The sequence below is a fragment of the Lissotriton helveticus genome, chromosome 5_1 (genome assembly GCF_964261635.1).
Source record: "Lissotriton helveticus chromosome 5_1, aLisHel1.1, whole genome shotgun sequence".
Lineage (NCBI taxonomy): Eukaryota > Metazoa > Chordata > Amphibia > Caudata > Salamandridae > Lissotriton > Lissotriton helveticus.
The window spans coordinates 1,392,848,731-1,392,870,454 of record NC_136065.1 but is presented as its reverse complement, the minus strand read 5'-3'; the positions used below and the strand labels follow the sequence as shown (position 1 = coordinate 1,392,870,454).

At 51.3% G+C, this 21,724-nt stretch overlaps 1 protein-coding gene across 12 annotated transcripts in view; it reads left to right on the top strand.

The window, feature by feature from the left end:
* The window catches only part of SYCP1 (synaptonemal complex protein 1), a 6,803,167-nt gene that overhangs the window by 5,839,324 nt on the left and 942,119 nt on the right, over positions 1–21,724 (top strand). The window lies entirely within an intron of this gene.

Genomic DNA, 21,724 nt, shown 5'->3' with positions numbered 1-21,724 from the left:
GGCCGAGCCTCTGCTGCGCTTTAATGAGGCCTTGACCGACGTTCTTCTGGGTACTTGGTCCAAGCCCGCTACGGGTTCGCCCGTAGATAGGAACGTGGCCAGACGCCACCGCCCAGCCCCGGGTGACCCATGTTTCCTGTCATCCCCCGAGAGTCTGGTCATCCAGGCCTCCAATTCCCAGACCCCATTCCCATCGGCCCCGCCGGACAGGGAATCCAAGAGGTATGACCAGTATGGGAAGAAGATCTTCTCATCCCTTAGTCTAGGCCTGCGGTCTTCCAACACCGCCTGCCTCTTGGGACGTTACACCCACTCTGTGTGGGATAAGGTCGCGGAGGTGCTGCCAGAGTGTCCGTTGGAGGTACGGGCCAAACTCGGCCAAGCCCTTGTGGATGGCCGGGATGCAGCCAAGTATTCCATCAGGTGTGGGCTGGATACCACCGACTCGCTAGGTAGAGCGATGGCAACGACGGTGGCGGTCAGACGCCATGCCTGGCTGAGGTCTGCCAACTTCTCGGCAGATGTCCAGAACACACTCATGGACATGCCGTTCGATGGCCTTCGCCTCTTTGGCGACAAGGCAGACCATGCGCTTGAGCGCTTTAAGGACTCCAGGGCTACGGCCAAGTCCTTAGGTCTCTCGGGCCAGCGCCAGCAATCGGCTGCCTTTCACTCCTTTCGTGGCCACGGAAGGTGTGCGCCCACACGCGCCGCCCACACGCGCCGCCAGCCACGCTCCGCAGGGCAATACCCAATGCGGTGGCGGCCATGGGAACCGCCGGCCGGGCAGTTGCGAGGTCAGTCCACACCTTCCCCCGCAGCATCCGCCTCAAACCCTCCTAGTCCGTGCTTTCAGGCCCATGTGACGCCAGTGGAGGGCAGGGTTCGCCATCACCACCTCCACTGGCGCACTGTCACATCGGACAGGTGGGTGCTGCAAATCGTCCGAAGGGGCTACTCCCTCCCCTTCGAGGCGACTCCTCCAGCCATGCCACCGCAGAACCACCGTGTATCGGGGGATCATTTGCGACTTCTGCAGGAGGAAGTTACGGCCCTCTTGGCCAAGGGGGCCATCGAGCGCGTTCCTGGGCCAGAAGTAGGGTGTGGTTGCTACTCCCACTACTTTCTGGTACCCAAGAAGGGCAAAGGGGGCCTACGCCCTATCTTGGACCTAAGGAACGTCAACGGCTTCCTCCGGAAGGAGAAGTTCAAGATGCTGACACTGGCTCAGGTCCTAGCTGCCCTGGACCCAGGAGACTGGATGGTAGCGCTGGACTTGCAGGACGCTTACTTTCATATCCCCGTCCTGCCTGCCCACCGGCGCTACCTGCGGTTCATGGTGGGCCACGAGCACTTTCAATTTACTGTGCTCCCCTTTGGCCTTACCAGCGCCCCACGGGTGTTCACAAAGGTGATGGCGGTGGTCGCAGCTCATCTGCGCAGGTTAGGGGTTTCAGTCTTCCCCTACCTCGACGACTGGTTGTTGAAGGCGGGCTCACCCCAGACAGTCGTCAGCCACCTCCAGACTACGGCAGACCTCCTGCACCAGCTGGGGTTCTCTCTAAATGTGCCGAAGTCACACCTGTGCCCCCCTCAGAAGCTCCTCTTCATCGGAGCGGTTCTGGACTCGGCGCGGTTTCGGGTTTATCCGCCCGAACAGCGGGTCTGGGATATTCAGGCTCTGATTCCCATCTTTCAGCCGTTATCCCGGGTTTCGGTCAGGTTGACGCTGCGGCTTCTGGGGCTGATGGCCTCCTGCATCCTACTGGTGCATCACGCCAGGTGGCGGATGCGGGCTCTGCAGTGGGACCTGAAGTTTCAGTGGGCCCAGCATCAGGGCAACCTATCCGACCACGTCCTGATCTCGGAGGGCACTGCGAGACAGCTGCAGTGTTGGCTAACGGACCGCGATTGGGTCAGCGGCAGATCCCTCTCCCTTCCCCAACCGGAGCACGTAGTTGTGACGGACGCGTCCCTCCAGGGCTGGGGAGGCCACATGGGAGAAGCGGAGATCAGAGGCCTCTGGTCTCCGGCGGAGACCCGGCTCCACATCAACCTGTTGGAGCTCAGGGCGATTCGTCTGACACTGAAGGCATTCCTCCCCTCTGTCCGGGGGAGTGTACTGCAGGTGTTCATGGACAACACCACCGCCATGTGGTACTGCAACAAACAAGGCGGGGTGGGGTCGTGGATCCTTTGTCAAGAGGCTCTTCGCCTTTGGCAATGGCTGGAACGCCATGGCGTGACCCTGGTGGCTCAACACCTGGCAGGTTCTCTGAACGCCAGGGCGGACGAGCTCAGCCGTCGGTGCATGATGGATCACGAATGGTGTCTGAACTCGGACGTGGCGCAAGGCCTCTTTCAGCGATGGGGAGAGCCTTGGTTAGATCTATTCGCCACCGAAGAGAACGCGCAATGTCATCTGTTCTGCGCGTTGGAATTTCCAAGGCGGCACTCGCTCGGAGACGCTTTTCGTCGCGAGTGGAGTTGCGGTCTGTTGTACGCCTTTCCGCCTATACCACTTCTGCCCAGAGTGCTGAAGAAGATCAAGCGCGACCGGGCCCAAGTCATCCTTGTGGCTCCGGACTGGGCGAGAAGGTACTGGTATCCAGAGCTACTCAGTATGTCAGTCGATCCCCCGGTTCGTCTGCCTCTTCAGGAGGACCTTCTGTCGCAGCAGCAGGGGACGGTCCTCCACCCGAACCTGTCCAGTCTCCACCTCCATGCTTGGAGATTGAGCGGCGACAGTTGAGGCCATTTGACTTGCCTCCTGAAGTTTGTAACATCATTCTGGCAGCCAGGCGTCCCTCCACAAAGTCGGTATACGCCTGCAGGTGGAACAGATTTGTGGCATGGTGAACAGCAAAGGCTGTGGATCCCCTCAATGCCCCTCTTTCTGAGGTCCTTTTCTTCCTTCTTTCTCTTGCCCAGCAGGGCCCTGCTCTGGGCACCATCAAGGGCTACCTTTCTGCCCTTTCAGCCTTTCTCAGGCTGCCTCATCAACCTTCTTTGTTCAAGTCCCCTATTGTTACTAGATTTCTTAAGGGCATCACACACACGTTTCCTCCTGTTCCGTTTGTGATGCCTCAGTGGGACTTGAACCTGGTTCTTACATTCCTGATGTGCGCTCCCTTTGAGCCACTTCACAACTGTCCTCTACGCCTTCTAACTCTGAAGACTGCTTTCCTGGTTGCCATCACCTCTGCCAGGAGAGTGAGTGAGCTCCAGGCCCTTTCTTGTACTCCACCTTTCCTTTCTGTCCATCCGGACAAAGTGGTGCTGCGTACCAAACCTTCTTTCCTGCCCAAGGTCGTCACGGCTGTAGGAGAGTGGGGTCTGCAATCCCATGGCCACCCCAGATTTTTGCTTTTTGCTTCACTGGTTTACGACTTTCCCTGGCTGTGGGCCTGCTAATCAGACCCACAGCCTAGCTGTTCTCTCTCTAAATTGACAAGCATGTACCTTAGGTGCATTTACCAATTGGTACTGGGCCACCTTATCAGTCCCTGTACAGTATACCTTAGGTATCCAGGGCATAGGTGTACCCAGGGCCTACCAGGGGCTGCAGCATGTATTATGCCACCCCTGGCTGGCCACCCAAATCTGACACAACTGGCTGCACGACAGCTGGGGCAAGGTGGTGTAAACCAGAACCAGGGTGGTGGCCAGAAGAAAGCAGATCCCAAGGGTAATGAGAATAAGCAAAATGACCAGAAGTCTTCAACAGGGCCCCAACAACCTAAAGAGGGTGGGTCCCAGAATTCCCAAAAGAAGAAGAATAATGGTCAGAAGAAACCATGGTGCCAGTACTGCAAAAGTAATACTCACTGGTTTAGTGAGTGCACCAAGAAAGGCCCAACTCCTACCACTACTGCCCCTAAGGCACCTGCACCCCCTAGTACAGTTAGTAGTGGTAGTAATCCTCCCAAGGCTATAGTGGGGTTAACCCTGGGAACTGAGGCGGGCTCTGACTTAGTCAGAACACCTACTCAGGCTGTTCTTGTTTGTACTGGGGACATGGATATGACCCCTACAATAAGTCCCAGTACTCTGGGCAAGTACAGGCAAACGCCTTTGATTAATGGAAAAATGGCTCAGGCCTACAGGGACACTTGTACCAGTGTCACTATGGTGACACCAAACTTTGTGGACCCTGACCAGGTAATACTGGGTTCAGACTACCTGGTGACCAATGCTAGCAATGCCACTACCTCCCATAGTATGGCACTTGTTAATTTCTCCTGGGGAGGGGTAAATGGCCTCAAAAGGGTTGTTGTTAGTTCAGACCTCCCAGTGGACTGTCTTTTGGGCAATGATTTGGAATCCTCCTTATGGTCAGATGTGGAGTATAGGACTCATGTGGAAATGTTAGGTTTGTCAGCACATGTCCTTGCTGTGACTAGGTCACAGGCCAAGAAATGCCCAGCTGAACTAGTGCTGGTCCTGGAAGAATGGACCAGACACTAACCAAGAGAAAGAGCAGTAGGGGTAAGGTTGACTTTTCCCCCCTGCCTCAGGTGGAGGACCAGCTCTCTCAGGAGACTGATCCCAAGACCCCAGAAGGAACTGTCCTAGAAGAGCTTGAGCCTGAACAGGTTGAGTTTCTTGGGACAGGGGGACCTTCCAGGGCAGACTTGAGGCAGGCCCAGTTAGACTGCCCATCTCTTGAACCCCTCAGACAGCAGGCTGCTGCTGAGGCTGCAGGGAATGCTACAGGTGCCCATAAGGTATATTGGGACGATGGACTCCTATACTCTGAGGCAAGAGACCCCAAGCCTGGTGCTACCAGGAGGATGGGCATCCCCTTGTCTCTTAGAGGTTTCCTTCTCACCTTAGCCCATGAAATTCCCCTTGCAGGTCACTTAGGCCAGAACAAGACTTGGGACAGGCTTGCCCCATACTTTCACTGGCCTCATATGTCTGAGGACACTAAAGAGCTTTGTCGCTCATGCATCACCTGCCAAGCCAGTGGCAAATCAGGTGGCACAACAAAGGCCCCCCTTATACCACTACCTGTGGTGGGGGTTCCCTTTGAGAGAGTGGGGATTGACATTGTTGGACCAATGGACCCCCCAACAGAATCTGGGCACAGATTTATACTGGTGGTAGTGGATCATGCCACCAGGTATCCAGAAGCTATTCCCCTTAGGACCACTACAGCTCCTGTTGTGGCAAGGGCCCTGGTTGGAGTTTTCTCCAGAGTGGGGTTCCCTAAGGAGGTGATCTCTGACAGAGGTGCAAACTTCATGTCAGGATACTTGACTGCTATGTGGAAGGAACGTGGTGTCAATTACAAATTCACCACACCCTATCACCCACAATGCAATGGGCTTGTTGAAAGATTCAACAAGACCCTCAAAGGGATGATAAAAGGGTTACCTGAAAAGCTTAGGCGAAGATGGGACATCCTTTTACCCTGCCTTCTGTTTGCTTACAGAGAGGTCCCACAGAAGGGGGTTGGTTACAGCCCTTTTGAGCTTTTGTTTGGACATCCTGTAAGAGGACCCCTATGTCTTGTGAAGGAAGGATGGGAGTTACCTCTCAAAAAGCCTAAACTTGACATAGTGGACTATGTACTTGGTCTCCGCTCCAGGATGGCAGAGTACATGGAGAAGGCATCTACAAACCTGGAGGCCAGCCAAGAACTTCAAAAAGCTTGGCATGACCAAAAGGCTGTCCTAACTGTTTACCATGCAGGACAGAAGGTGTGGGTGTTGGAGCCAGTGGCCCCAGCAGCTCTCCAAGACAAATGGTCTGGACCCCACATCATCATTGAACAAAAGGGAGAAGTCACCTACTTGGTGGACATGGGAACTCCCAGGAGCCCTCACAGAGTACTTCATGTGAATAGGCTCAAAGCATTTGTTGACAGGGAGGACATGGGCTTGCTCATGGCCACAGATGAGGGACAGGAGGAAGAGAGTGACCCTCTCCCAGACCTGCTCACTCAGAACCCTGATGATGGGTCAGTGGATGGTGTAGTCTTTTCTGACAGCCTCTCTGAGCATCAGCAACAGGATTGTAGGCAAGTCCTTCAATCCTTCAGACAAATGTTTTCTCTGACCCCCAGTCAGACAAACTGATGCACACATGAGGTGGACACTGGAGACAGTCTGCCTATAAAGAGTAAAATCTACAGGCAACCTGACCACATCAGGGACTGCATAAAAACTGAAGTACAAAAGATGTTGGAATTGGGAGTCATTGAACCCTCAGAGAACCCTTGGGCTAGTCCTGTAGTTCTAGTGCCTAAGCTTCACACCCAGGATGGTAAAAAGAGAGATGAGGTTTTGTGTAAACTACAGGGGTCTCAATGCTGTCACTAAGACAGATGCCCATCCAATACCAAGAGCAGATGAACTCATTGACAGATTGGCTTCTGCCAAGTTCTTGAGTACATTTGACCTGACAGCTGGCTATTGGCAAATCAGGTTAGCTGAGGATGCCAAGGCCAAGACAGCATTTCCTATCCCAGGAGGTCATTACCAATTTGTGGTGATGTCCTTTGGTTTGAAAAATGCCCCTGCCACTTTTCAAAGGTTGGTGAACCAAGTTCTCACTGGGTTGGATGACTTTTGTGCAGTATATCTAGATGATATTGCTGTCTTTAGCTCCACCTGGGAGGATCACCTGATCTACCTGAGGAACGTTTTAGAGGCCCTGCAAAAGGCAGGCCTCACTATCAAGGCTACTAAGTGCCAGATAGGGCAGAGTCAAGTTGTATACTTGGGTCACCTTGTAGGTGGAGGCCAAGTTCAACCTCTGGAGAGCAAGATACAGGCCATAAAGGACTGGGCTCCTCCAACCACCCAGACACAGGTCAGAGCTTTCTTGGGCCTGTCTGGTTATTACAGGAAATTTGTCAGAAATTATGGAACCATTGTGACTCCACTTAATGACCTGACAAGTAAGAAAATGCCAAAGAAAGTTCAGTGGACAGTTAGCTGTCAGAAGGCATTCGATGACCTAAAGCAGGCCATGTGCACTGCACCTATTCTCAAGAGTCCAGACTACTCCAAACCTTTCATTTTCCAAACAGATGCTTCTGAGTTGGGTGTGGGAGCTGTTCTATCTCAGCTGAATATTGATGGTCATGACCAGCCCATTGCTTTTATAAGTAGAAGGCTGACCCCTAGAGAGAAACGTTGGTCAGCTATTGAGAGGGAGGCCTTTGCTGTGGTTTGGGCCCTGAAGAAGTTGAGGCCATACTTGTTTGGTACTCACTTCAAAATTCAGACCGATCATAAGCCCCTCTTATGTCTAAATCAAATGAAGGGTGAAAACCCCAAACTTCTTAAGTGATCCATTTCCCTACAGGGGATGGACTTTACAGTGGAGCACCGCCCAGGAACTGACCATGGTAATGCAGATGGTCTCTCCAGGTACTTCCACTTAGAGCAAGAAGACTCACCTGGTCAAGGTTAGTTTAATGTCCCTAAGTTTGGGGGGGGGGTATGTAGGAGAGTGGGGTCTGCAATCCCATGGCCACCCCAGATTTTTGCTTTTTGCTTAACTGGTTTACGACTTTCCCTGGCTGTAGGCCTGCTAATCAGACCCACAGCCTAGCTGTTCTCTCTCTAAATTGACAAGCATGTACCTTAGGTGCATTTACCAATTGGTACTGGGCCACCTTATCAGTCCCTGTACAGTATACCTTAGGTTTCCAGGGCATAGGTGTACCCAGGGCCTACCAGGGGCTGCAGCATGTATTATGCCACCCCTGGCTGGCCACCCAAATCTGACACAACTGGCTGCACGACATCTGGGGCAAGGTGGTGTAAACACCCTTTGCTTTAGATATAGTATTCCTATATCTAACCCTAAAATGGACACATATATTCCTATCAGTCACTCCTATGGCAGGCCTTAGCAATCCTGAAGGCAGAGTGCTTGGATTTATGTGAGATGGTGCTCTGGCATGAGCTGAGCCCATTTGCAGCTTGCGGAACCAAGTCCTAATAGCTGTTCCATGATCACGCTATACCATATACTCTTAAGTGCATTATAATCCTCGCGGTTAAATGCTAACTTTGGCATAGCATTATCAAAACATGTCGAGTAAGGTGTGATACGAATTGGAATACTAACCCCTCACCAATTCTGGCAACGGGGTTAGCATTCCACCCTTCTAGAGGGACACGACATGTATGTAACTGTAAACCCCGGTTAAAGTTAACTCAAGCCTCAGCATCACAAAATGGATGCTGCCACCACAGACACAAGTCTGACCTCCTGCTGCTGGGAGTCCTTCCAGCGAGGGAGGCTCAGACAAAGGGTTTCCTGCCTTGGGAGGTGCTAGCACCACCCCAGACAGGATTTTGTGTATTGGGTAGGCTCAGGCTGAAAGGAATGAGACATGCCTGGGGCACACAAGGTGCCCTGTGCATACACCGGTTCCAACCAGTTGCTGGGGCACTCCAGCCCCAGCTCTGGCGGGAAACTGGACAAAGGAAAGGGGGTGTAGCCACCCCCCTTCCTGGTCCCACCCAGGGGAGGGACCTAGTCATAGTGCAGCCCCCTTTAGCCGGATAAAGGTAGGAGCTGGTCCCATTCCAAGTTAGATTAATCTTGACAACCTTCCACGAAGAAACTCTTGACCTTCGACCTCCTGATCCATCAGAAGACTGAAGAATCTCCCCTATGGTCAGGGAGTGACCATCCTGCTTCGCAGGCACCATCAAGCTCCTGTGCGGTTTGCTGCAGAGTCCTTCCATCCCGGAATCCGACGACCCAGCTCGACAAGACCCGGACCTCCAGACCTCTCTGACCTCTACCCACATCTGCAGCACAGCTGGGACCCATGGGTGCGATGAGCAACGTGGAGACGGCCATCTTGAAGAAACCTGCACAGCGCTTCCTGCACGACCCCTGAGGGTTCCTCAAGTGAGTGCATTGGGGACTGAGAAGCCCCACACCGACGCAGCTCCTGCACCAAAGACCAGCCCCCCAGCATCCCCATGATCTGCGTGGGGCCCTTTTGCCTGGTTGCTGCACTTCCTGTTGTCTGGTCACTTGCAGGCTGGCTTGTGCTCTCTGAGACGACGACCCGAAGAATTCGACTCTGCTAGTCTGGTCCCCCAGACTGGCCCTTGCTTCCTTGTAAAAGGGGGGCACCCCGGACCCTCCTGGTCCGCACCAGACGCCATCTTTATTTATTTATTTTATTTTTAAAATTTCTAGAGCGCACAAATACCTTGCGGTGTCTCGGCGCTAGTGTGTACAGATTACATGGTTGTGAGAAGATGTTACTGGTTAAAAAGCCATGTCTTGAGATGTTTTCGAAAGGAAAACAGCGAGGTATGTTCCTTGATCTGAGAAGGAATCTGATTCCACAGTTTGGATGCAGCCACTACAAATCGTCTGTCTCCCCAAGTAACCTTTTTTGTTGGGGGAATTTGGAGCTGTTGGGCTGTGGATGAGCGCAGAGTTCGACTGGGTTTGTAAATTTTGAAGGCGTTTTTGAAGAAGTCGGGGCCATTATTGTTCAAGGCCTTGTAGGTTATACACATGGCCTTGAACTTTATCCTGCTTCTTATGGGTAGCCAGTGAAGCTCTCTGATTATAGGAGAGATAGAGGCGTATTTTGGTATCCCCAGGAGGACCCTTGCAGCAGCATTTTGAACAAGCTGTAGCTTATTCACCACTTGTTCCTGTGCATTGAGTAGTAGGCCATTGCAGTAATCCACCTTGGATAAAACCAGGGAGGACATCAGAGTTTTGCCAGCAGTGGGAGGAAGAAACGGGAGCAGTTTCTTCACCATTCTCAAGGTGAAAAAAGAGGCCGAGACCACGGCGTTAGCATGGCCAAGGAACGTCAGCTTACTATCGAATAGCACGCCCAGGTTTTTCACCTTGGTAACTGGCAGTGGAGGCGTACCCAATTCAGAAGGCCACCAGACCGGAGACCAAGACGGAGTTAGTTCGCCAAAAACCAATACCTCCGTCTTGTCGGAATTTAGCTTTAAGCAGTTCCGATTCATCCATGTACTGATTGCCTTCATGCCTGCCTGAAAATTGGCTGCCACAGCTTCTCCGTTTTTATGTATCTCCAGGATCAGCTGTGTGTCATCGGCGTACGATGTAAGCCCTATGCCGAATGACTTTATTACCCTCGCCAAGTCCGACACATAAATGTTGAAAAGTGTCGGACTTAGCGAGGAGCCCTGGGGGACACCGCACGGAAGAGAGAAGTCGGGGGAGCTAAAGTTTCCCATCTTCACGGATTGTATCCTGTTGGCCAAGAAGGAGGCAAGCGTTGCTCTGGCCCTGCCCTGGATGCCAAGGGCGGCGACACGGTCGATCAAAATAGTGTGATCGACCGTGTCGAAGGCGGCGGATAAATCCAGTAGTATTAGAATGGCGGTGCTACCCCTGTCCATGATAGTCCTGACCTCCTCAGCTGCTTTAATCAGGGCCGTCTCCGTCCCATGACCCTTCCGGAACCCGAACTGCGTGTTGTCCAGCAGGTCATTCTGGTCAATAAAGGTCGACAGCTGTTGATTCATCGCCTTTTCAATAATTTTGGAAGGGTAAGGGAGGGAGGCAATTGGACGATAGTTTTTGGGCTCTAAGGGGTTTAGTGAGGGTTTTTTCAAGAGGGGTGTTACAGTAGACTTTTTCCAAATTTCGGGAAATATGCCTGTCTGAAATACGGCTCTGCAGATGTTAGTAAGTACTGGGGCTATTACGTCAGGTACTGATTTAATGATGCGCGGGGGGCAGGGGTCCAAAGGGGATCCTGACTTACCATATTTATAAGGTCTGTCATGGATGCCGGCGGTGTGAAGGCCTCTAGAGTTGGTTTAAGTGGGCAACGGGGAGTCTCCCGATAGACTGTATTAGTCGTTGATGTTGTGGTAAATTCATTGAAGATGTCATTGACCTTGGCCTGAAAGAAGTCTGCCACCTTGTTGCAAAATGATTGAGATGGTGCAACAGAGGGTGGGGCAGGGGGATTGGCTAGGTCTTTTACCACCTGGTACAGCTGTTTGTTTGAATTAAGAGCGTTTGTTATTTGTGTGCTGTAGAAGGCACATTTCGCCGCAGTGATCATCTTTCTATAGCTAATCAATGCGTTCTTGTATGTCTCTTTGTCAAGATCCGCGTATTTCCTACGCCATCGCCGCTCCAAGTTTCTGCAGCGTTGCCTCTCGAGCCGTAATGACTCCGAGAACCAGGCCGCCGAAGGTTTGGTGCGGTTAGGCTTTGTTTCTCTTTGAGGGGCTAGGTGGTCTAATGCCTTAAATAGCCAGCATTGATAGTTTAGGGAGGCTTCCTGGGGGTCGGGCCTATCCTCGGGTATCGAGGATTCCAAGATGTTATGCAAAGTAGTAACGTCAATGTTTTTCCAGTCCCGACACGAGATTGACGGACAGGTGCTAGTGTGGTTGTTTCTATGAGGTTTAACTAAGATTGTGAATTTGACAGCTAAATGATCTGTCCAGGTAAGAGGGAGCACTGTGGAAACAGTAATGTAGGGGTTATTGGTAAATAAGGCATCCAGAGTGTGTCCTGCTTGATGAGTGGCTGAACTGACCTGCTGTTCTAGACCAGCGGCCAAAAAGTCTGAAATCAGCATGTGCGATTCCTTGTCTTTCTCAATCTCCAAATGGAAGTTAAAATCTCCCAAAATAGTGTAGTCTTGATTGGCAGCTACTGGTTCTAGGAGCGGGTTGAGGGATTTTAGGAAGAGTGTGCGTGATGTTGGTGGTCGGTAAAGGAGGATTCCCTTAAAAGTTTGTATGGGAGAAAGAGAAATAGAAAAGGCGAGGGCTTCTGCACAATTATAATCAAGTGGTTCGGTTTTTATTGGGAGCTTAATCCGATGTATGATCGCGAGCCCTCCCCCTCTCTTCCCTGACGATCTATCTAACCTTGTTACTTGATAACCGGCTGGGGTGGCGATGTTAAAATCTGGGCCAGAGGCGGGGTCTGCCCAGGTCTCGGTGATAAACATGATGTCAGCATTTTGACTGGTTATTAGATCTGCAACGTCGTTCCTATGTTTAATAAGAGATCGTGCATTTATCAAAATGCAGTTTATATCAGAAGCGCTATAATCCCCTAGGCGAGCAACCGCGGGGAGCTGGGAAATGGATGGTGTGATAGTGAAGTCACAATTTGGGCAGACGGCGTGTGGAAAATTGTACAGTGAGCAAAAGTCGAAGTGGGGGCAGTCCCTATCCTGCGTGCTGTTTCCTATAGTCAGAAGCTGAGACCTGGAGTAGATGAATACCTTAGATGTCTGTTGGGCAGAGGGAGTGGCACACTGCACGGACCCAGCGCGGACTGGCGCAGACTGGCACCCCTTTGGCACGGCTTCGGCGCGGAGACGGCGCTCCCGCTGCGCTCTACCGCTGCGCTTCCGGCCGGCCATTTTAAATCCTGAGCCCCGCCCCCAGCTGAGACACTAGCTCCCTTGTGATTGGCGAGCCAGCGCTGAGGCGCGATGGAGCTGACCCTGCCCTCCACACAAACGGCACAGAGCCGCGATGGAACGGGGCTAAGGGTGGGCACAATAATGCAATACAAGGTGAGTTCAGCGAGTGGTTTAAAAAATACAATTATCAAATCAATTGCATGGGTGACATAACGTTTTCTTAAAAGCTAGTGCATTCACGCGTTTTACAATGGCCGATCACAAACAGAGGAGGATCCCCTCGCAATCTGTAGTAGCACAACAGACCAGACAGAGCGCTGCCACCACCCTGCTAGTTAGTCGAGCGGCTCGATGTTGCTTCGACTTAAATCCTGAGCCCCGCCCCCAGCTGAGACACTAGCTCCCTTGTGATTGGCGAGCCAGCGCTGAGGCGCGATGGAGCTGACCCTGCCCTCCACACAAACGGCACAGAGCCGCGATGGAACGGGGCTAAGCGTGGGCACAATAATGCAATACAAGGTGAGTTCAGCGAGTGGTTTAAAAAATACAATTATCAAATCAATTGCATGGGTGACATAACGTTTTCTTAAAAGCTAGTGCATTCACGCGTTTTACAATGGCCGATCACAAACAGAGGAGGATCCCCTCGCAATCTGTAGTAGCACAACAGACCAGACAGAGCGCTGCCACCACCCTGCTAGTTAGTCGAGCGGCTCGATGTTGCTTCGACTTAAATCCTGAGCCCCGCCCCCAGCTGAGACACTAGCTCCCTTGTGATTGGCGAGCCAGCGCTGAGGCGCGATGGAGCTGACCCTGCCCTCCACACAAACGGCACAGAGCCGCGATGGAACGGGGCTAAGGGTGGGCACAATAATGCAATACAAGGTGAGTTCAGCGAGTGGTTTAAAAAATACAATTATCAAATCAATTGCATGGGTGACATAACGTTTTCTTAAAAGCTAGTGCATTCACGCGTTTTACAATGGCCGATCACAAACAGAGGAGGATCCCCTCGCAATCTGTAGTAGCACAACAGACCAGACAGAGCGCTGCCACCACCCTGCTAGTTAGTCGAGCGGCTCGATGTTGCTTCGACTTAAATCCTGAGCCCCGCCCCCAGCTGAGACACTAGCTCCCTTGTGATTGGCGAGCCAGCGCTGAGGCGCGATGGAGCTGACCCTGCCCTCCACACAAACGGCACAGAGCCGCGATGGAACGGGGCTAAGGGTGGGCACAATAATGCAATACAAGGTGAGTTCAGCGAGTGGTTTAAAAAATACAATTATCAAATCAATTGCATGGGTGACATAACGTTTTCTTAAAAGCTAGTGCATTCACGCGTTTTACAATGGCCGATCACAAACAGAGGAGGATCCCCTCGCAATCTGTAGTAGCACAACAGACCAGACAGAGCGCTGCCACCACCCTGCTAGTTAGTCCTTAGTTAATCTTTGTTCCACCGCGTGGCTTGCATTAGCCAAGGCCTGTTGTCCAGATCAACGATCTGACACCGCCAACAGCAGCAGACTACGTGGGACAGCTTGTGCCTCCAGCCTGGTCGTGAAGAACAGCTCCTGGTCCGCGCAGCTACAGAGAGAAGCGACCCTTCCTTCACCTGAACGCGGCGACAGCATCTGGTCCCCTCCTGGTTCCAGCACCGTCACTGGCTAGTGGCCAAGACTTTGTCCCCTTCCTTTTCAGGACTTCCCTCTTCCTAGTTCCATCCTTGGAACCACCGGACTCCTCCATCTGGCTGCCTGCCAGCAACTTCTTGTTTCAGGCATCACCGGGATCCACACAGCAAACAGTATTTTTCTTCCTCGCATTCCATTGAATTGAGTATATGGTTTGTCGTGCCCCTAAGGCACTTGTGTAAATATTGTGCGAACTCGTATTTCCTTTTTAGTATTGTCATGTGCTTAGCCCTCTGATCTCATAAAGAGTTCAGAGGTGTTGTTATTAATAAATAGACTGTTTATTTTCATAACAACGTGTGTGGTGTCCTTTCATTTGGTATTCAAGGGGTTATACTATGGTAAAACAGCTGGCTTCACATGCCAAAAGAGATTAGCCTAAAAGACTGCTTTTGTCCACGCTACTAGGATAGCTGGTCTATACGGTTGACTTTACAACCAATCACCATAAGGGTTTTTTGGACTGATACAAGGTGATCACTAGAATTAGTGAACATCATATATCAGGCCAACTTCTCACAACGGCCTTCCACATCGGGCAGTCTATCACCTTGCCAACCTTCTTCCCGCCACCGCATCCCTCTAAAGAGGAAGAGCGGCTCCACCGTCTGGACCCAAAACGTGCGCTCTGATTCTACTTGGATCGCACACGCCAGTTCCGGGTGGATGACCAACTCTTTGTTGGTTACGTGGGCACGAAGAAGGGGAAAGCGGTGTACAAGAGGACCATCTCTCGGTGGATCATCCTGTGTATGCAGACATGCTACACCTTGGCTAGGAGGGAGCCCCCGGTTGGACTGCGGGCTCATTCTACCAGAGCGACGGCGGCTACCACTGCCCTGGGCAGGGGTGTGCCCTTACAAGACATCTGTCAGGCAGCTACGTGGGCATCGCTGCACACGTTTGCAAGACACTACTGCCTGTACAGCCAAGTCCGGAGGGATGGCTTCTTTGGCCGTTCCGTCCTCCAAGAGTTTCTGGTGTGATTATTGGTTCGCAGACCCACCACCGGGGTTGGTATTGCTGGGGTATCTATTCTAAGGTAAGGAATCTAATACTAACGTGTCTCTTTCAGATGCACAAGTTACTACTTGTGTAACGATATATCTGTAAGAGACATTAGTTAGTATTAGATTCCTTACCGACCCACCCATCCTCCCCGTTCTGCGAACCAATATCTAGGGTTAGGGTTGTCCCCTTTCAGGGCCCGAGTTTCAATGGCACCAGTGTTGGTTTTTAACATGGCTCTGCGTTTCTGGCGCGGAAAAGCTGTGTCTAAGAACTGACGTCAGCACGCGGAGGCGGCGTCTAAGTACTCCGACGACGTCATCACGGCGCCCACGACGCCGACGACGGACGCGGAGCCGCAGACGACGCCTACCGACGCGCAAGGGTACTGCTACGCAAAAATTTGCGGATCCAGTCTGACGCCTGGGGATATTCTAAGGTAAGGAATCTAATACTAACTAATGTCTCTTACAGATATATCGTTACACAAGTAGTAACTTGTGCTTTAGTATATGATTTAGCGCTTATGCGCTTGTGCTTCTGTGCTCATTAAGAGTTCAGGGGATTGTTTTAGAAATAAATACATATATATTTTGAATATATAACCTGTGTGGTGTACTTTCATTTGGTATTAAAAGGTTTGCATGTGGTAAAACAGCTGGCTTCAAATGCCCTCTCGAGTTTAGCCTAAGACTGCTTTTCTCCATGCTACCCCTATGATAGCTGGTCTATAAGGTTGACTTTACATCCATCACCATAAGGGTTGTTTGGACTGGTGCAAGGTGCTCACTAGAATAGTGAACATCATATACCAGGCCAACTTCTCACACATTGGTCCTACAATGTCTATCTCCACTCTTTCAAAGGGTACCCCCACCACAGGTAGTGGTATAAGGGGGGCCTTTGTTGTGCCACCTGATTTGCCACCGGCTTGGCAGGTAACACAGGAGCGACAAAACTCCTTGGTATCTTCTGACATGTGGGGCCAGTGAAAGTGAGGGACAAGCCTGTCCCAAGTCTTGTTCTGGCCCAGGTTTCCTGCTAAGGGAATATCATGGGCCAAGGTAAGAAGGAAGCCCCTCAATTGCAGAGGTATAACCAACCTCCTGGAAGCACCAGGCTTGGGGTCTATAGCCTCTGAATAAAGGAGCCCATCATCCCAATACACTTTATGGGTACCTTGAGCATTCCCAGCAGCCTCAGCATCAGCCTGCTGTCTGAGGGGTTCAAGAGAGTAACAATCTAGTTGTGCCTGCCTCAGATCTTCCCTTGAGGGTCCCCCTGTCCCAAGAAACTCAACCTGATCAGGCTCAAGCTCTTCTAGGACAGTTCCCTTTTGGATCTCAGAATCATCCTCCTGGGAGGGCCGATCCTCAACCTGAGGCAGGGGGGAAGGCACTGCCTTAACCCTCTTGCTCTTTCTCTTGGGTAGTGTCTGGTCTATTGTTCCAAGATCCAGCACTTGTTCAGGTAAGCACTTTTTGGCCTGTGACCTAGTCACAGCAAGGACATGTGCTGATATTCCCAGCATTTCTGCATGGCTCCTATATTCCACCTCAGACCAAACTGAGGTTTCAAGATCATTACCTAACAGACACTCTACTGGAAGGTCTGAACTCACAACAACTCTTTTGAGGCCTGTTACCCCTCCCCAGGAGAAGTTAACAACTGGCATACTATGGGAGGTAGTGGCATTGCTAGCGTTGGTCACTAGGTAGGTCTCACCTAGTATGATCTGTTCACGGTTCACAAAGTTAGGTGTCACCATGGTGACACTGGCACATGTGTCCCTGTAGGCCTGAGCCATCTTATCATTAATAAAAGGTGTCTGCCTGTACTTGCTCAGATTACTGGGAGTTACAGTAGAGGACATTGCTATGTGCCCATCACAGACAAGAACAGCCTGAGTTGGTACTCTGACTAGGCCAGAGTCCACCTCAGTTCCCAGGGTCAAACCTACTACACCCTTTTGCTGGGAACCGCCACTAACAGCTGGACAAGGGGGAACAGTTGCTTTAGGGGCAATGGTGGTTGCTGCTGTGCCCTTCTTGGTGCACTCACTAAACCAATGAGAGACTGATTTACAGTATCCACACCAGGGCTTCTTTGAGCCTTCTTGTTTCTGTTTGATCTTTTTGGAGCCACCCTCCCACTGTGCCTTTTGGGAGCCTGGTGAAGACTTCTGGTCTTTTGATTTCTGCTCATTACCCTTCTGGTCTGCCTTTTTCTGATCACCCCCCTGGTTCTGGTTTCTCTGCTTAATCCTGGTTCTGACCCATTTGTCTGCCTTCTTTCCCAATTCTTGGGGAGAGGTCAGATCAGAGTCAATCAGGTATTGATGCAATAGCTGGTTTTGACAAGTGTTAAGTATTTGCTCTCTCATGATCAAATTATACAATCCTGTATAGTCCTTAACTTGACTTCCCAATAACCAGCATTCCAGAGCCTTAGTGGCACAATCAACAAAATCAGTCCAGTCCTGAGTCTGTGTCTTCTGGGTATCTCTGAACAACAACCTATATTGTTCAGGGGTTAGGCCAAACCCATCAATCAGAGCTCTTTTCAGGACAGAGTAGTTGTTAGCATCCCCATCACTAACTGTGAGGAGCTTATCTCTACATTTTTCTGAAAAGGAGAGCCATAAGATTGCTGCCCACTGACTTTGGGGTACCTGCTGTACTTTGCAGGCCCTCTCCAAAGCAGTTATACATTTGTGGATGTCATCCCCTTCTTTGTAGGGTGGCACAATCTTGCTTAGGTGTCTATTCTCATAGGACCTATCTTTATCCTTAGGGATATTGCTACCATCAGTGGGTTCTAACCCTCTCTCTCTATGCTCTCTAGCACGAGCAAACTTCTCTTTGGCCAAGGCTGTAGGAGAGTGGGGTCTGCAATCCTATGGTCACCCCAGATTTTTTCTTTTTGCTTCACTGGTTTACGACTTTCCCTGGCTGTGGGCCTGCTAATCAGACCCACAGCCTAGCTGTTCTCTCTCTAAATTGACAACCATGTACTTTAGGTGCATTTACCAATTGGTACTGGGCCACCTTGTCAGTCCCTGTACCCAGGGCTTGGTGTACCCAGGGCCTACCATGTATTATGCCACCCCTGGCTGGCCACCTAAAACTGACACAACTGGCTGCACGACAGTTGGGGCAAGGTGGTGTAAACACTCTTTGCTGTAGATATACCTATATCTAACCCTAAAATGGACACATATATTCCTATCAGTCACTCCTATGGAAGGCCTTATCAATCCTGAAGGCAGAGTGCTTGGAATTATGTGAGATGGTGCTCTGGCATGAGCTGAGCCCGTTTGCAGCTTGCGGAACCAAGTCCTTATAGCTGTTCCATGATAACGCTATACCATATACTCTTAAGTGCATTATCAACCTCGCAGTTAAATGCCAACTCTGGTATACATTATCAAAACATGTCGAGTAAGGTGTCATACGAATTGGAATACTACCCCCTCGCCAATTCTGGTGATGGGGGTAGCATTCCACCCTTCTAGAGGGGCACGACATGTATGTAACTGTGAACCCCGTTTAAAGTTAACTCGAGCCTTGGCATCATAAAATGGATGCTGCCACCACAGACACAAGTCTGACCTCCTGCTGCTGGGAGTCCTTCCAGCAAGGGTGGCTTGGACAAAGGGTTTCCTGCCTTGGGAGGTGCTAACACCACCCCAGACAGGATTTTGTGTATTGGGTAGGATAGGCCTGAGAGGAATGAGACATGCCTGGGGCACACAAGGTGCCATGTGCATACACCGGTTCAAACCTCCAGCCCCAGCTCTGGCGGGAAACCGGACAAAGGATAGGGGGTGTAACCACTAAGCCTGGGCGTCCGAATCGGCTACGCCCACGGAGTAGGCGTAGTGTTGCCTCCTACGCATTTGGCGTAGCAAGCGTAGCCGGCAACACTACGCCCACTCCTTGTGCGTAGCCGAGTCGGCCGCTACCCGCCTCCCTCCCGCTCTCCCCCATACATTATTTAAGCTAAATACCCTTAATTAAACAAGTTTAAAGCACTTACCATGTCCGGGGCTCGTCCGGGGCTCCCTCTTGGAATAACGTCCCGTCATGCATACCAATGCGCATGCATGGGCAGCCGCGCATGCGCATTTCTCGGGAGAAATGCGCATGCGCGGCCGCCCGCGCATGCGCATTGGTATGCAACACGGGTCGCGATTCCAAGAGGGAGCCCCGGACGAGCCCCGGACACGGTAAGTGCTTTAAACTTGTTTAATTAAGGGTATTTATCTTAAATAATGTATGTAGGGGAGAGCGGGAGGGAGGTGCGTAGTGGGGCTACGCGGAGTGCGGGGGTGGGCGTAGTTGCACGCCCACTCCGCGTAGCTCCGCGTAGCCCCACTAAGCCCACTACGCCCGGACTTAGTAACCACCCCCTTCCTGGTCCCACCCAGGGGAGGGACCTAGTCAGTAGTGCAGCCCCCTTTAGCAAGATAAAGGTAGGAGCTGGTCCCATTCCAAATTAGATTAATCCTGAACTACTCTACAAGAAGAAACTCTGGACTTCGACGTTCTGCTCCACAGAAGACTGAAGAAATCTCCCTTGTGGGCAAGGAGTGTCCACCCTGCAACTGCAGGCACCATCAAGCGTCCAGCGGCTTCCCTTTGTTGTCTTCCTTCCAGGATCCAGACTTCAGAGCCCGACGAGACCCGGATTCCCAGACCTCTCCGACCTCTACCTACATCTGCAGCACAGGTGAGATCCGTTGGTGCGACGAGACACGTGGGACCGGCCATCTTGAAAGAAACTGCACTTCGCTTCCAGCACGACTCCAGAGGTAAACTCGACCAAGTGCTTTGGGGACTGAGAAGCCCCAGCCCCGAGCAGCCCCTGCACCGAAGATCAGCCCTCCAGCATCCTCGAGATCTGCGTGGGGCCCTTCTGCTTGTTTGCTGCTCGACGCATTGTCTGGTCACTTGCCGGCTGGCTAGTGGCCTCCTAGACGACGAACCTTTGAATCTTTGCTGCTGGTCTGGTTGATCCAGAATGGCCCTTGCTCCCTTCCGCACCAGACGTCTTTTCACTTCACCGCGTGGGTTGCCTTTGCTAAGGCCTGTTGACTCCAAATCCGGATCCGGCACCTCCGACAGCAAGAGCCTGCGTGGGACAGCTCGTGCCTCCATCCTGGTCATCGAAGACACCTCCTGGTCCACGTGGCTGCAGAGTCAAGCGTCCACTCTTCACCTGATCGCGACAACAGCATCTGGTTTCTTCCTGGTTCCACACCGGTCACTGGCTAGTGACTTTGAACACTGTCCCTTCTGCTTTCAGGTCCTCTTCTTCACCGATCCACCCTTGGATCGCACCGGACATCTTCCTCCTGGTCGCCTGCAGCATCTTTTCTTTCAGGCTCCATTGACGTCAACGCGAGAACCCGACACACTTTGGCACCTATGCACCCGCAGCCCGTGGGTGAGGTAACGAGAGCATTTTGGTGCTCAAGGGTAGTCTAACTGTCCTAGTGTCCAGTTCCACAGTCGTTTTTGTCATAACTAGTCAGGATTGTCCGTACTCACCTTTAACTTAAACTGCACTGTCCATAGACGTTGTTACGCATCTCGCGTATGAGTTCACAGTCTGCACACGCGTTCCGTGGGCCTCCTATTACTTACCTAGTGTTAGTGTAGCGTGGTCCCATCGATCCTACAGCCTCTGGACATCTCCATTCCTTTTATCGACTTTCACATTCCACTTACTTAGTATATGGTTTGTCGTGCCCCTAGGGCACCATTGTAATTTTGTGCAACTTGTCGTATTTTTCGTAAGAGATTGTCATGTGCTTAGCCCTCTGACCTCATAAAGAGTTCATAGGTGTGGTTATTTATAAATATACTGTTTATTTTCATAACAACCTGTGTGGTGTGCTTTCATCTGGTATTCAAGGGGTTATATTGTGGTAAAACAGCTGGCTTCACATGCCAAAAGAGTTTAGCCTAAGACTGCTTTGTCCATGCTACCATTAGGATAGCTGGTCTATAAGGTTGACTTACAACCAATCACCATAAGGGCTATTTGGACTGATACAAGGTGATCACTGTAGGAGAGTGGGGTCTGCAATCCCATGGCCACCCCAGATTTTTGCTTTTTGCTTCACTGGTTTACGGCTTTCCCTGGCTGTGGGCCTGCTAATCAGACCCACAGCCTAGCTGTTCTCTCTCTAAATTTACAAGCATGTACCTTAGGTGCATTTACCAATTGGTACTGGGCCACCTTATCAGTCCCTGTACAGTATATCTTAGGTATCCAGGGCATAGGTGTACCCAGGGCCTACCAGGGGCTGCAGCATGTATTATGCCACCCCTGGCTGGCCACCCAAATCTGACACAACTGGCTGCACGACAGCTGGGGCAAGGTGGTGTAATCACCTTTGCTTTAGATATAGTATTCTTATATCTATCCCTAAAATGGACACATATATTCCTATCAGTCACTCCTATGGCAGGCCTTATCAATCCTGAAGGCAGAGTGCTTGGAATTATGTGAGATGGTGCTCTGGCATGAGCTGAGCCCGTTTGCAGCTTGCGGAACCAAGTCCTTATAGCTGTGCCATGATAACGCTATACCATATACTCTTAAGTGCATTATGAACCTCGAGGTCAAATGATAA